The sequence below is a fragment of the Rutidosis leptorrhynchoides genome, chromosome 1 (genome assembly GCF_046630445.1).
Source record: "Rutidosis leptorrhynchoides isolate AG116_Rl617_1_P2 chromosome 1, CSIRO_AGI_Rlap_v1, whole genome shotgun sequence".
Lineage (NCBI taxonomy): Eukaryota > Viridiplantae > Streptophyta > Magnoliopsida > Asterales > Asteraceae > Rutidosis > Rutidosis leptorrhynchoides.
The window spans coordinates 140961460-140974596 of NC_092333.1; the positions used below are offsets into that span (position 1 = coordinate 140961460).

General features: G+C 32.3%; 1 pseudogene; it reads left to right on the plus strand.

Annotated features, from left to right (window-relative positions):
- The window catches only part of LOC139889575 (R-linalool synthase QH1, chloroplastic-like), a 109098-nt pseudogene extending 96651 nt beyond the window's left edge, over positions 1-12447 (plus strand).
- The last annotated feature ends 690 nt before the right edge of the window (positions 12448-13137 follow it).

Here is a 13137-nt window from a genome sequence, read left to right on the forward strand (position 1 = left end):
TGATTAGTGATTCGGCTAAACCATTTTGTGTATGCACATGGGCAACAGGATGTTCAACAACAATCCCAATAGACATGCAAAAATCATTAAATGCTTGAGATGTAAATTCACCAGCATTATCCAATCTCACCCTTTTAATAGTATAATCAGGGAAATGTGCTCTTAATTTAATAATTTGAGAAAGAAATTTTGCAAATGCCATGTTTTGACTTGATAATAGACATACATGAGACCATCTACTAGATGCGTCTATTAGGACCATGAAATATCTAAATGGTCCACATGGTGGATGAATTGGTCCACATATATCACCTTGAATTCTTTCAAGAAATAATGGTGATTCTTTTTCAACCTTAAGAGGTGATGGTCTTATTATCAATTTTCCAAGTGAGCATGATGTACATGGGATAAGTACATCATGAGGGATCTTTTGATCCGTCAATGGATGTCAATGTGTATTTTGAATTATTCTTTTCATCATTGTTGATCCTGGGTGGCCTAATCTTTCATGCCACAGATTGATCATTACAGGATCACATGCCTTTTCATTAACTACCATGTGTGCTTCTGGTACATTTATATATGTATAATGTAAACCAGAACTAAGTCTTGGTAGTTTTTCAATCACATGCTTCTTGTCAGTGATACTTAAGTATTTATCATTTTCTGTAGTCACTGACTGATAATCATATCCATTTTGATATATGCAGAGAAGCTTAACAAATTTCTCTTTGACATGGAAGAAAATAAGGCATTTTTTTTATCAGAAAATGTGTACCATTTGGTAACATGAATTCTGCCTTTTCCATTCCTTTTATTAAATTCGCAGGACCTGATATAGTATGTACCGTTCCTTCTGTTGCTTTAAAATTAGTGAAATATTTTTTAGATTTGAGTATAGTGTGTGTGGTACCACTGTCTGCAATACAAAGATCCCCACCATTTGACTGATTTTGCACTCCAATAGTGTACATCATGAACTTCAAAATATGAGAAACGAATAATGAGTACATATTTCATCAATATATTACATTCAAAATATGTTATAAACGAAAGTACATAATAAGGAAACATATAGTAAAGTAGATATGGTATAGATTGTAAATCTACATCCATTTATTTGATATGGACATATAATAGAAAATTTATTCATTAAAGTAGTCACTTGTTGGCTCAGTGATTTTTGTATCAAGGTCATCCACAAGGTTTGCCTCTTTTCCTTTTCCCTTTAGGAATTCTTGATATTGATTAATAGAATATTGATTTGTTCGACAGTTCTTAGACCAATGTCCAATTTTACCACATCGATAACAAGAATCTTCAATATTATTTGAAGAGCTTTCTTCAACATTATGATTTGTGGGATTGTATGGTAGTTGAAATTTATAATTTTGGGGATTATTATTTCTTTGTCCACGACCACAACCACCGTAACCATTACGACCACGACCACCACCACCACCACGACCATTACCATAAGGGTGATTTCGAACATAGTTATGATTTTTATTATTGTTATGGTAATTTCCATGATGATGGTTTTAGCCAATATGACCACGACCTCGCCCACGTCCTCGTCCAGGTGCATTTCTTTTTATATTATTATTATTGTTAATAGCATTAGCTTCAGGGAATGCTTGCGCACCCGTAGGACGAGATTCTTGATTCTTCATCAGTAATTCTTTATTCACTTCTGCAACTAAGAGATAAGTTTGAAGTTTGGAAAAAGTTTTGTAATTCTGCAATCTTAAATTTTCTTGTATAGTTATGTTTGCAGAATGCATTGTGGAGAAAGTTTTCTCCATCATATCAGCATCACTTATTTCTTGACCACAGAATTGAAGCTTTGAACGGATCTTGAACATGGCCGAGCTGTATTCACTTACCTTTTTAAAATCTTGGAACCTTAGATTTCTCCATTCTTCCCTCGCAGCTGGGAGTAATATTTCCTTTTGATTATCGAATCTACTCTTGATACTTTCCCATAAAACATGTGGATCTTTGATAGTGAGATACATATGTTTTAAGGTGATATCAATATGTTTGCGAATAAAAGCAATTGATTTTAATTTATCTTGATCAGAACAAGTATTGTTTTCTTTTAAAGTTTCTAGAATGCCCAATGATCCAAGATTTATTTCTACATCCATGACCCATGATGTGTAGTTTGTTCCCGATACGTCCAGGGCATCAAACTCAAGTTTTGATAAGTTTGACATTTTCTATTTTCAGAAAAATGAACAACATAAATTATAATCATAATCAATTTCTAACAACATGAAATTAGAATCATTTTAAATTCATAAGTAGCAAACAACAGAATAATGGTATGATAATAAAACCACAAGGGCAGGATAGAATATATGTTCACCCGGTGGTATATTAGCAATAATGATGATAGTTAATATGACCAATACAATAGGAAAAATCATCCTCGTGTGAATCATTTTTACAAAAACTTTTGAGAGTGGTAATCTGAGAAAATGAAGATTTATTTGTGAAAATGTGAAAAACGGAGATGTTTATTTTATATTTGAAAAATATAGTCGTTGTAACGTCGTCAGTTGACGTTATCGACTGTTATGTACTCGTTATATTAATAATAATTTTAATAAAAGAATTTTATGATTACTATAAAATACATTTAGTATAAATACGAAGACTAAGAGAATAAACATATTATGCATAAATAATAAATTTAAGAATAAACGTTAGTATGCATGAAATAAATAATGATTAATTGCATAAGTCATCATAAATGTTAGATAATATAAATATAAATGTTAGTGAAGTTAATAAGAGTTAGATTACAGAAATAAAATTCAGGCGGTATAACCGACCATATATAACACACATATATATATATATATATATATATATATATATATATATATATATATATATATATATATATATATATATATATATATATATATATATATATATATATATATATATATATGTTAGTGAAGTTAATTACAGAAATATAATTCAGGCGGTATAACCGACCATATATAACATAAATATAAATGTTAGTGAAGTTAATTACAGAAATATAATTCAGGCTGTATAACCGACCATATATAACATAAATATAAATGTTAGTGAAGTTAATAATATTTAGATTACAGAAATATAATTCAGGCGGTATAACCGACCATATATAACATAAATATAAATGTTAGTGAAGTTAATTACATAAATATAATTCAGGCGGTATATCCGACCATATATAACATAAATATAAATGTTAGTTATGATGATAATAATATTTACCTTACTAATAAATAATAGAAGATATCGTTAAAGAATTTCTTACCTTGATTAGTGACTTGTGCTTGCTTAGATAAACCTTGATTATATGGAGCACTTCGTGCTGATAACATGTTATAATTCAGTAGGCTTATAACTACCTTTATGGCTGATCTTAGCAACAAGCCTTCTTATAAATATATATATGAGCATAGATAAAAGAGAGAAGAATAAAATTTTTTATATATGTGAATTGGTATCAACACTGATTACAATCGATCGCATATTTATAGTATAATAATTCACTGTGCAGTTAGGTGCACAGTAATATCCGTGAATTTGTAATCGAATAAACTTCACTTTATCAAAAGTGTTATTAAATTTGTCGGCCATAAGTTTTGGCCATATATAACACATATGTTTAAATGTGTTCTTAACCTCGTTTATCTATTGGTGATTGGTAACTATACAAATAAAAAATTCATATAGTCTATGTAATAGATGAATTATATACATGATTCTGAATCTAAATTTTTAGATACATATAGCAATATTTTTTAAATTTAGCATCAACTTAGTGTAAAAAATGATTAACAGGGGTGTCTTCGAGCATAGGCAATATAGGCAACCGCTTAGAGTCCAAAAATTTAGAAGAGCTCAAAATTTTGAATATGTAAATATTTTTCTCAATATATTTAATTAAATCAAATAAAAAATCGTCAATCTACGTTAAAATACTTTGTTTTTAATAGTTAAATACAATGTAAGTAAATAAATAGATGAATTGAAGTATTATTTTATTTGTAGTAAAAAAATTTAACGTATATGTGGGTTTATTTTTATTTTCGTCTAGGGCCTTTAAATTATTGAGACGGCTCTGATGATTAATCAAGTTGTCTTGTTATACTAGTGTAATATATTTTTATTAATAAAATAATCACCTATTGATGTTGAACATCCTATTACATTCTTTTAAAATTTTACAATGTTTTGTCATCCATTTAAATGGTTTTTAGATATTTAGATCTTACTGTATTAAGGTTTTCTTTTGTCTCACCGTTTATGATATTCTTTTGAGTCGCTCTAACGATTTGTCCTTGTTGCGGTAAATTTTATGCCCCCACGATCGAATTTCCTGGAACAACCACTGGTGTTAATCACACGAAGAAAAACTTGCTTGATGGTGTATTCGACCAATGAGAGTTCACGAATTAAAATATTTGGCAATCAAATTAATAAAATGGTGGGACCTATCACCACTTCAAACTCTATTTTTCTATTACAATTGTCACATCAACACTGATACACTATATCCTACAAAAAATTCTATCACACCAACCAATCACCAAGGCACCATTAATAATGGTGTAAGATGTGTAGAATATAAAATTATGATATTAAATATATATATATATATATATATATATATATATATATATATATATATATATATATATATATATATATATATATATAGTGGTAGGATCAAGGGGGAAGTAACCAATCAGGGGGAAGCGGAACAAAAACTTTTGCTTCCCCCCTCTTCCCCCCGATTGGTACTTCCCCATTGATCATACCCATATATATATATATATATATATATATATATATATATATATATATATATATAAACCAAATTTTTTTTTTGAATTGTGGTTGAAAGTTATTTTAGGATGTTTGTATGTATATATTATATCTATATATCTATATTATATATATTATTAAATTAAATTTAAATACATAAAACTATATATACTAGTATTTTTTTTTACGTAATTATTCCCGTTTCCTAAGTAGAAAATATCCATTCCTTTTATCTATTGTGAATTGCACAAACTGAAACAACTTGAATATACAATTTGTAATTTAGTTTGGAACATACAATCTATTTCAATTTTTGCTAAAAATTGAACATGAGTATGGTCTTTATGTATATCTATCTGATACAAAATTCGCCAAATTTTTTTAACGGATCTATCTTTCTGTTCGTCGCGAGTTAGGTTCCACCGTCATAACCGTTCAACTCGAAATAATTTTACGAACAAAACGCCATAAATTGTATTCAAAACGGAGCTTCGATGCACTATAAATGGAGCATTTCTTTTTTAGCAATAAATATGGAAGTGAATTGAATTTACAGTTTAAGTCCTTAAAATATTTATGAACATGCAAATATAACTATTATAATATTAACTATACATGACGACTCTCCCGAGTACCATTATTTTGCTGAAATGACTAACAACTTTTTCTAAAATTAAACTCGCAGGTTATACTTTTATTCAAAAAATAATTGTATATAATAATTTCAAAATAATATAACTTATACTTTACTAATGTTACGTTCCATGACAAATTTTCAATGTACTCTAAATATTACGTAGTATATAATTTATATATTAAAAAGAACAACGTTTCTGTGGTGTAGTGGTTATCACGTTTGCTTTACTTGGAGTTGCTAGTGTTTTTACGCAACATTATGAACAATTCCTTGGTATGGCCGCCAACTGTGATGGCATCGATGATGCTGATTCATTGTTTACTTCACGCATTAGTTCGGTCAAAGCTGTTCATATGGTGAGACCAATTACGAGCGAGGAAGTTCGGGAGGCTATGTTCAATATTGGTAATGATAAAGCGCCGGGTCCAGATGGGTACTCTTCAGTTTTTTTCAAAGAGGCGTGAGATATTGTTGGAGAGGATGTTTGTTCAGCTATTAAAGCTTTCTTTACTAATGGTCAGTTGCTTTCGGAACTGAACCACACGATTATTGATCTTTTGCTGAAAACTCAACACCCAAGTAAGGTTAATGATTTTCGCCCGATTTCATGCTGTAATGTTATTTATAAATGCATTAGCAAAATTATTACGAACCGTATTACTTCGTGCTTTTGTGATATTGTCCAGGAAAACCAATCGACTTTTATTCCGGGTCACCATATAGCCGATAATATCTTATTAAGCCAGGAATTAATGAGGAATTATCACTTGTAAAGTGGGATACCTCGGTGTGCTTTCAAGGTTGACATCCAAAAAGCTTATGACACGGATGATTGGAGTTTTTTGAGGGCTATATTGGGGCATTTTGGTTTTCATAAAAGAATGATAAAGTGGATAATGAAGTGTGTTTCATCTACTTCTTTCTCGATATGCATTAATGGTAACTTATGTGGGTACTTCAAGGGCAAACGGGGTCTTAGACAGGTGTAGCGACCCGACCAAATCACATTTGACGGCGCCGACTACTTAGGTCCCGTTACATGGTCATAAGTCTTTAAGACAACGTTCGACCGAAAACATGTCGCATTCATTTCATAAGTATGGATGTTTCAAGGTTTACAAAGTAGTTCGACAACTAGTTACATAACAAAGTTTAAAGTACAAATGAAACATATGCGACACAATTTGAAAGTAGTCAAAAGACGCTCCACGTATGCAAGTATACACGACATCCAAAGCAAGTATCAAAAAGAAATGTGTGGAAGCATGTATCACCTAATGATCAAGGACCTGAGAAAAATATAGGAAATCTGTCAACGAAAACGTTGGTGAAATCATAGGTTTAAATAAGTAAGTGAGTAAATGTAAGTCGAACCACAAGATTTGCCACATTGATAAAAGAGTAATACATTCTAAAAGTTAATATTCATGAGCACCCAATTATCAAAGCTTAACGTTTCCTTCCATAGTACCCCATCACAATAGTGCTAGAACATACACTGTTTCTCGAAAATATATTTCATCCGAATAACGGTAGCGAACCGTCCGAATGAGGGTTTGTCAAACCCATATGGCCATATAACATAAGTTCTCGCTTACACCCGGCAAGTGTAACTAATGATAATCTAATTGAGGATTTTGTTCTAAACTCGTATGTAGAATGTTTGTTTTCCTGTACTTGTGTTCACTTAGTAAAAAGGAACGTTTATGTTTTCTCATCCAAAATATAAGTTCAAAAGAGTAAAAGTGGGACTATGATCTCACCTTGAGTGCACGTATGAAAAGGACTTCACAAAGTAACGTGTGCAAAGGACAATGCTAGTCTTGACCTAAACAAATAGGTCGTATCAATAACGGTAAACGCGATAAGTCAAAGATGTTCAATTAGTCCTATGGCTCAATACGACTCGATTATGTAGCATGTGAATCAAATTGTCAAGTTTCATGCAAGATACAAGTATAGAAACAAATTAGAAATATTGCATAATCATTTGGTTAAGTTTGACAAAAAGTCAAACTTTAGTCGATCAAAGTCAACGAAAAAGTCAACACGTTCGGGTCGGGTCCCGAACTATTTTTCTGAGGTTTTTATTCATATATAAGCATGTTAGAATAAGTCTCATGTGAATCGGAGGTCCATAGTGTGCCAAATATTTTTCTTATTTTGACCAAGGAGGTCAGAACCTGGACACAGCTTATGCCGCGCCGCGGCCCCCAATTGTCGCGCCGCGACAATACACGATAGCTGGTACCTGGCCAGTTTTAGTTTTTCTAAGTTCAAACCAAAATCTTTTCATGCACAAAACACAAACCGCAAACACTTAGAACTCGCACCTTATATCGTTGGAAAGCTCTTTTGACAAGGAAGACAACTAAGCACATTTCACCAACCGAAAACATTATTTGCAATAACCGACTTTTCAAATCAAATGATCAATCAATGCACACATTTAATACTCAAATTTGATAAGTGCACATTTAAGATTTAGGCATTTAATGCATACATACAACACGCCGTTTTGTAGGTAATCGAGCATACAATACAACTAACTACTTACTAACAATAATTCATGGCATTCAATGCATCAAATATTCATTTCAAGCTTATCAAACCCTAACCCAAATTCACCAAAATCACTAATCATGTTTACAAAGTTTTCTAAAACAACCTACACACCAAATTGAAGCTAGTGATGTTAGGAACACATTTAATACATGCATTTATAACATTTAACATCATTCAAATTTAACCAAATCACCAAATCAAACACACCAAAGTTTATGTTCATGTTAGTTACTTCAAATAACAAAATCGAATAAATCATATATTCATGTTAGACTTGATCCATAGACACTAATTAACAACTTTATAAGTTAAAAACATCAAGAACACAAAATCTAGTGATTTTAGAAAGTTACCCAAATGTAATGAAATCGGTATGGAATCGAAGAGGAAGTTGCAAGGATTCCAAATATGTAATTTGTTTTGATTGAAGCTTGCTTGAACGAATTTAGATGATGATTTCTTTGTTTGGAGAATTAAAAGAAAAATGGAAAGTATGAAGAGAAAAGGAAAAATGAAAATGAAAAAGATGAATGGATGGGAGTGGTTTGACCACTTTGACCTAGTCAAAAGTTTGGTCACATGGCAAGATTGGTCCCTCTAGTTTTAATCGGGTGCGTGAATTACCTAAACGAGATAATTTAAAGCGCGTATTAATGGGAGGTGTTATAAACATATAACGGACTTTAAATAATTAAACGGAAAAAGGCGGGATGTTACAACAGGGAGACCCAATGTCTCCTTATTTATTTACTCTTGTGATGGAAGTTCTTTCGCTCATGTTACAACGGAATATTCGGCGTTTGCCAGGTTTCCGTTATCACCCAAAGTGTGAGAGGCTTAAAATCATTAATTTATGTTTCGCATATGACTTGTTCTTATTTACTCATGCAGATGTTGTATCCGCGAGAGTTGTTTTTGATTCATTGGATGAATTTAAGAGAGTTTCGGGCCTTACTCCTAGCATTCCTAAAAGCACCGGTTACTTTGATAATGTTAACAATGACGTGAAAACTCAAATCCTGAGCTTAATGCCGTTTGAAGTGGGTCATCTTCCTGTACGTTATTTGGGTGTTCCCTTGGTTTCTTCAAGATTACACATACGTGATTGTAAACCGTTGGTTGAGATGGTGAAAAATCGTATTAATGACTGGAAAAATAAGTTTTTATCATTTGCAGGTCGGGTCCAACTGAGTACGTCGGTGATCGAGTCTATGCAACTGTATTGGTACTCGGTGTTTGTTATCCCAGATTTGGTAGTCAAAGAGATCGAGAAAATGACAAGGGGTTTCTTGTGGTGTCAAGGCGAGATGAAACGTGGTAAAGTTAAGGTTAAGTGGGATGATGTGTGCCTTCCAAAAACAGAGGGTGGTCTCGGTATTAGGCGTCTCAAACTATGGAATGTGGTGCTATTATCTTCCCATGTTTGGCGTCTGTTATCCCATAAGCAATCTTTATGGGTGAAGTGGGTGCACACTTACAGTTTGGCTAATCGTAATTTTTGGGATGTGATGATGCCTAATGATGCTAGTTGGAGTTGGAGGAAAATGCTTAATATTAGAGACATTATTCATATGCATGTTGTTCATAAGATTGGTAATGGGACTACCACTAATGCTTGGTTTGATCGTTGGCACCCTCACGAGACTATTGTAGAAATTGTTTCTCGTCGGAACATTGTTCGTGAAGGGTAAAATTTAAATGAGAAGGTGTGCGATGTAATGCATGATTCTGAATTGAAATGGCCGAGTACGTGGTATACTGAATTTAATGCTATCCAAGATGTTGCGCCTCCCATTCTTACGGATCAATCTGATATAGTTCAATGGCGAGATTGTAGTGGTAATTGGATAGATTTTTCAGTTAGTGTGGTATGGGATACAATTCGTCCCCATGCTCCTACGATCCCGTGGTGTAGCGTGATTTGGTATAGCCAATGCATTCCCGACACGCGTTTATTGTTTGGCTTCTTATGGGTGAACGGTTGAAAACCCAGGATAAATTAAAGGCATGGGAACGCAATTTACAGTTGAATGTAAATTTGACGTGTGCCTTGTGCAAGTCTCAACCTGACTCGCATGATCATTTATTTTTTGATTGCCCCGTTTCGAAACAATTATGCGAGAAGTTCACGCATGTGGTTGCGATTGCAAACTGGAGTAGCGATTGGAAAAATCTTCGGGAAATTCTAATCCCTTATGCAAACTGCAATGTTGCTCGTGGTGTTGTTGCTAAACTCATTTTTGGTGCCTTGGTTTACTACGTATGGCAGGAAAGGAACAACCGGTTATATGGCCAAAAGGCTCGTTCGGTGGACCAGCTCTATGAAGTTATCTTCTCAACAGTTCGAATGAAGTTATTGTCTATCAAGTTTCGGAATTATGCCTTTGTTCGAGTAATGAAGGAGTGTTGGAAAGTGCCATAACCTAATCTTGTTTTGGTAGTGGGGTCTAGATTTTGCATGATTTATGTTTAGTCTAGTTGGTTTGCTGTTTGGTTGTAAGGCGCACTTACAACATTGAACTCTCATTGTACTCATTCTTTTATTATTTTTAATAATATTTACCGGGGTAACCCTTTACCCAAAAAAATGTTAAAAAAATAATAATAGTGAGAAAAATAATTGTAGACATTAAGTTACTAACACCACCCAAAATCATTTTTTAAAATTTGTCAACAATACGGGCTCTTAAACTCAAAAGAACTTTTAAAATTCGTTAACACTACGGACTCTTAAACTCAAAAGGAATTTTCAAAATTTATCAACACCACGGGCTCTTAAACTCAAAAGAATTTTTAAAATTTGTCAACACCGCTGGTCTTAAATAATTCTTATATTTTTCCTGTTTTTTAGTATCGCTATTTACATACCAATATAAACTGCAAATTACACTTTTTGCACGATTTTTTACACACTCGTGCAACGCATGGGCTCAAAAACCAAGTATATATATATATATATATATATATATATATATATATATATATATATATATATATATATATATATATATATATATATATATATATATATATATATATATGCCATAAAGTAACTAACTTACGTAAAAGCAATAAGATTTTTGTTCATTCATTCTATTTGTAGTAGTACGTCATTAATATGGGTGTTATAAATTTATTATACCTTGGATAGTTGGTGGAAAAATACATGCTGGGATACGAAATTTAGCTTTGCTCGTGACCGATTGGTGGAGAATTTTCTATGGACTACTGGTGTTAATTATCTACCCCGGTTTAGTCTTGGAAGGAGAACGTTAACAAAGGTTAACGCTTTAATTACTACAATTGATGATGTCTATGATGTGTATGGTACTTTGGACGAACTTAAATATTTACGGATGTTATTCACAGGTAAAATATTCTATATTTTGCTAGAAAAATACATGCATGCTTTTAATTAATAGATTAATTATACAAATTTCTTGAGTTGGACGTTTATAATACATAGATGGGATATCAATGCGATTGAAGAACTACCAGATTATATGAAGATATGTTTCTTTGGATTGTACAACTCGATTAATCACATCGCTTATAACACATTGACAAAAACAGGATTCCATATTCTTCCATACCTAAAGAAAGCAGTAATGAATCCTTTTTTTGTTTAATACCTATTTATTTGATGTTAAAGTTGTGATGATAGGAATCTAAATTTTTTAAATTTGGAATGCTGAAAATAATTGTAGTGGGCAAATTTATGCAAATCATACCTAGTAGAAGCACAATGGTACCACAGTGGATATACGCCAACGCTAGATGAATACTTGGACAATGCTTGTGTATCGATATCGGCGCCTGTAATACTCACGCATGTTTACTTTTTAACATCTGTTACTTCAAGTGAAGAGATCTTACAGTTTACGGAACGAGCTGATAATATTGTTCGTTACTCATCTCTGATTTTAAGACTAGCTGATGATTTGGGGACATCCTCGGTACGTATATACTCATTAATTTTGGCATATTTTGATTACACAATGTGAAAATTTCATAGACTAATTCAATTACATATAAATCTAAAATGTTTCAATGCATCCATTCTAATTACTAATTATAATAATAAGTAAATTTTGAAACCTTTTTTGTTTAAGGATGAAATGGCAAGAGGGGATGTTCCAAAATCGATCCAATGCTATATGCACGAGAGTGGCGCTTCTGAAGACGAAGCTAGAAGTTATATTAAAACGTTAATCAACAAGACGTGGAAGAAACTTAACGAAGCAGGAGCAGGTGCCTAGTCGAAATTTTCAAAAGAATTTATCGAGTGTGCAACAAACCTTTCAAGAATGGCTCAGTTCATGTACCGGGAAGGAGATGGGCATGGATGTCCGGATGTGACAAAATCTCATGTACTATCAATGTTGGTTACTCCAATCCAAGGGATATAAATATAAATTATATTGGAGTACATCCAACTTAAAGTAACTATATCGGAGTACGTCCTTTTTGAACTTTAATTGATTAATTTGTTAAAGCGATGCAATACTGCTGAACTACTATGACTTTGTAATATGTTTTACACATTATATTTTTAAACAGTAAGTATCTGTTTACTTTTCACTTAATAATCTGTTTTTCTAAAGCTTTTAATATAATAAGTAAAATTGATGTTTACCATTTTATCCAAGTTAAAGAGTAACACTTGCTTTTGCGAAATGATTATATGTATAATTAAGTAACTCATGATTTAATACGTTGGCAGTATTATATAATACGTTGGTAGTATTATGTATATTTATGGATGAATAATAAAGGTAAAATTATGAAATCTTAACATGTGATTCGATATGAAATGGTTGTCTTGTATATTGACCATTTGTATTCCAATACTTCCAAAGCCTGTGATTCAATAGCCTAAATTGCTACTGCTCCAAATGAACATACCCTGCATTATTTAGCTATGTTTGCTTAGTGACCAATGAGTACAAGCATGTCCATATAAAGGAGATTAGACGGGTTTATCCCAAGAATGAGCCTAGCTAATAATAAATCTTGATAACTTCTGTTAACAGCCCACTGCAGTTGATAAGAATCTCATTAAGCAAAGTCAGCATGCCTTTTATAAATATATCCGCACA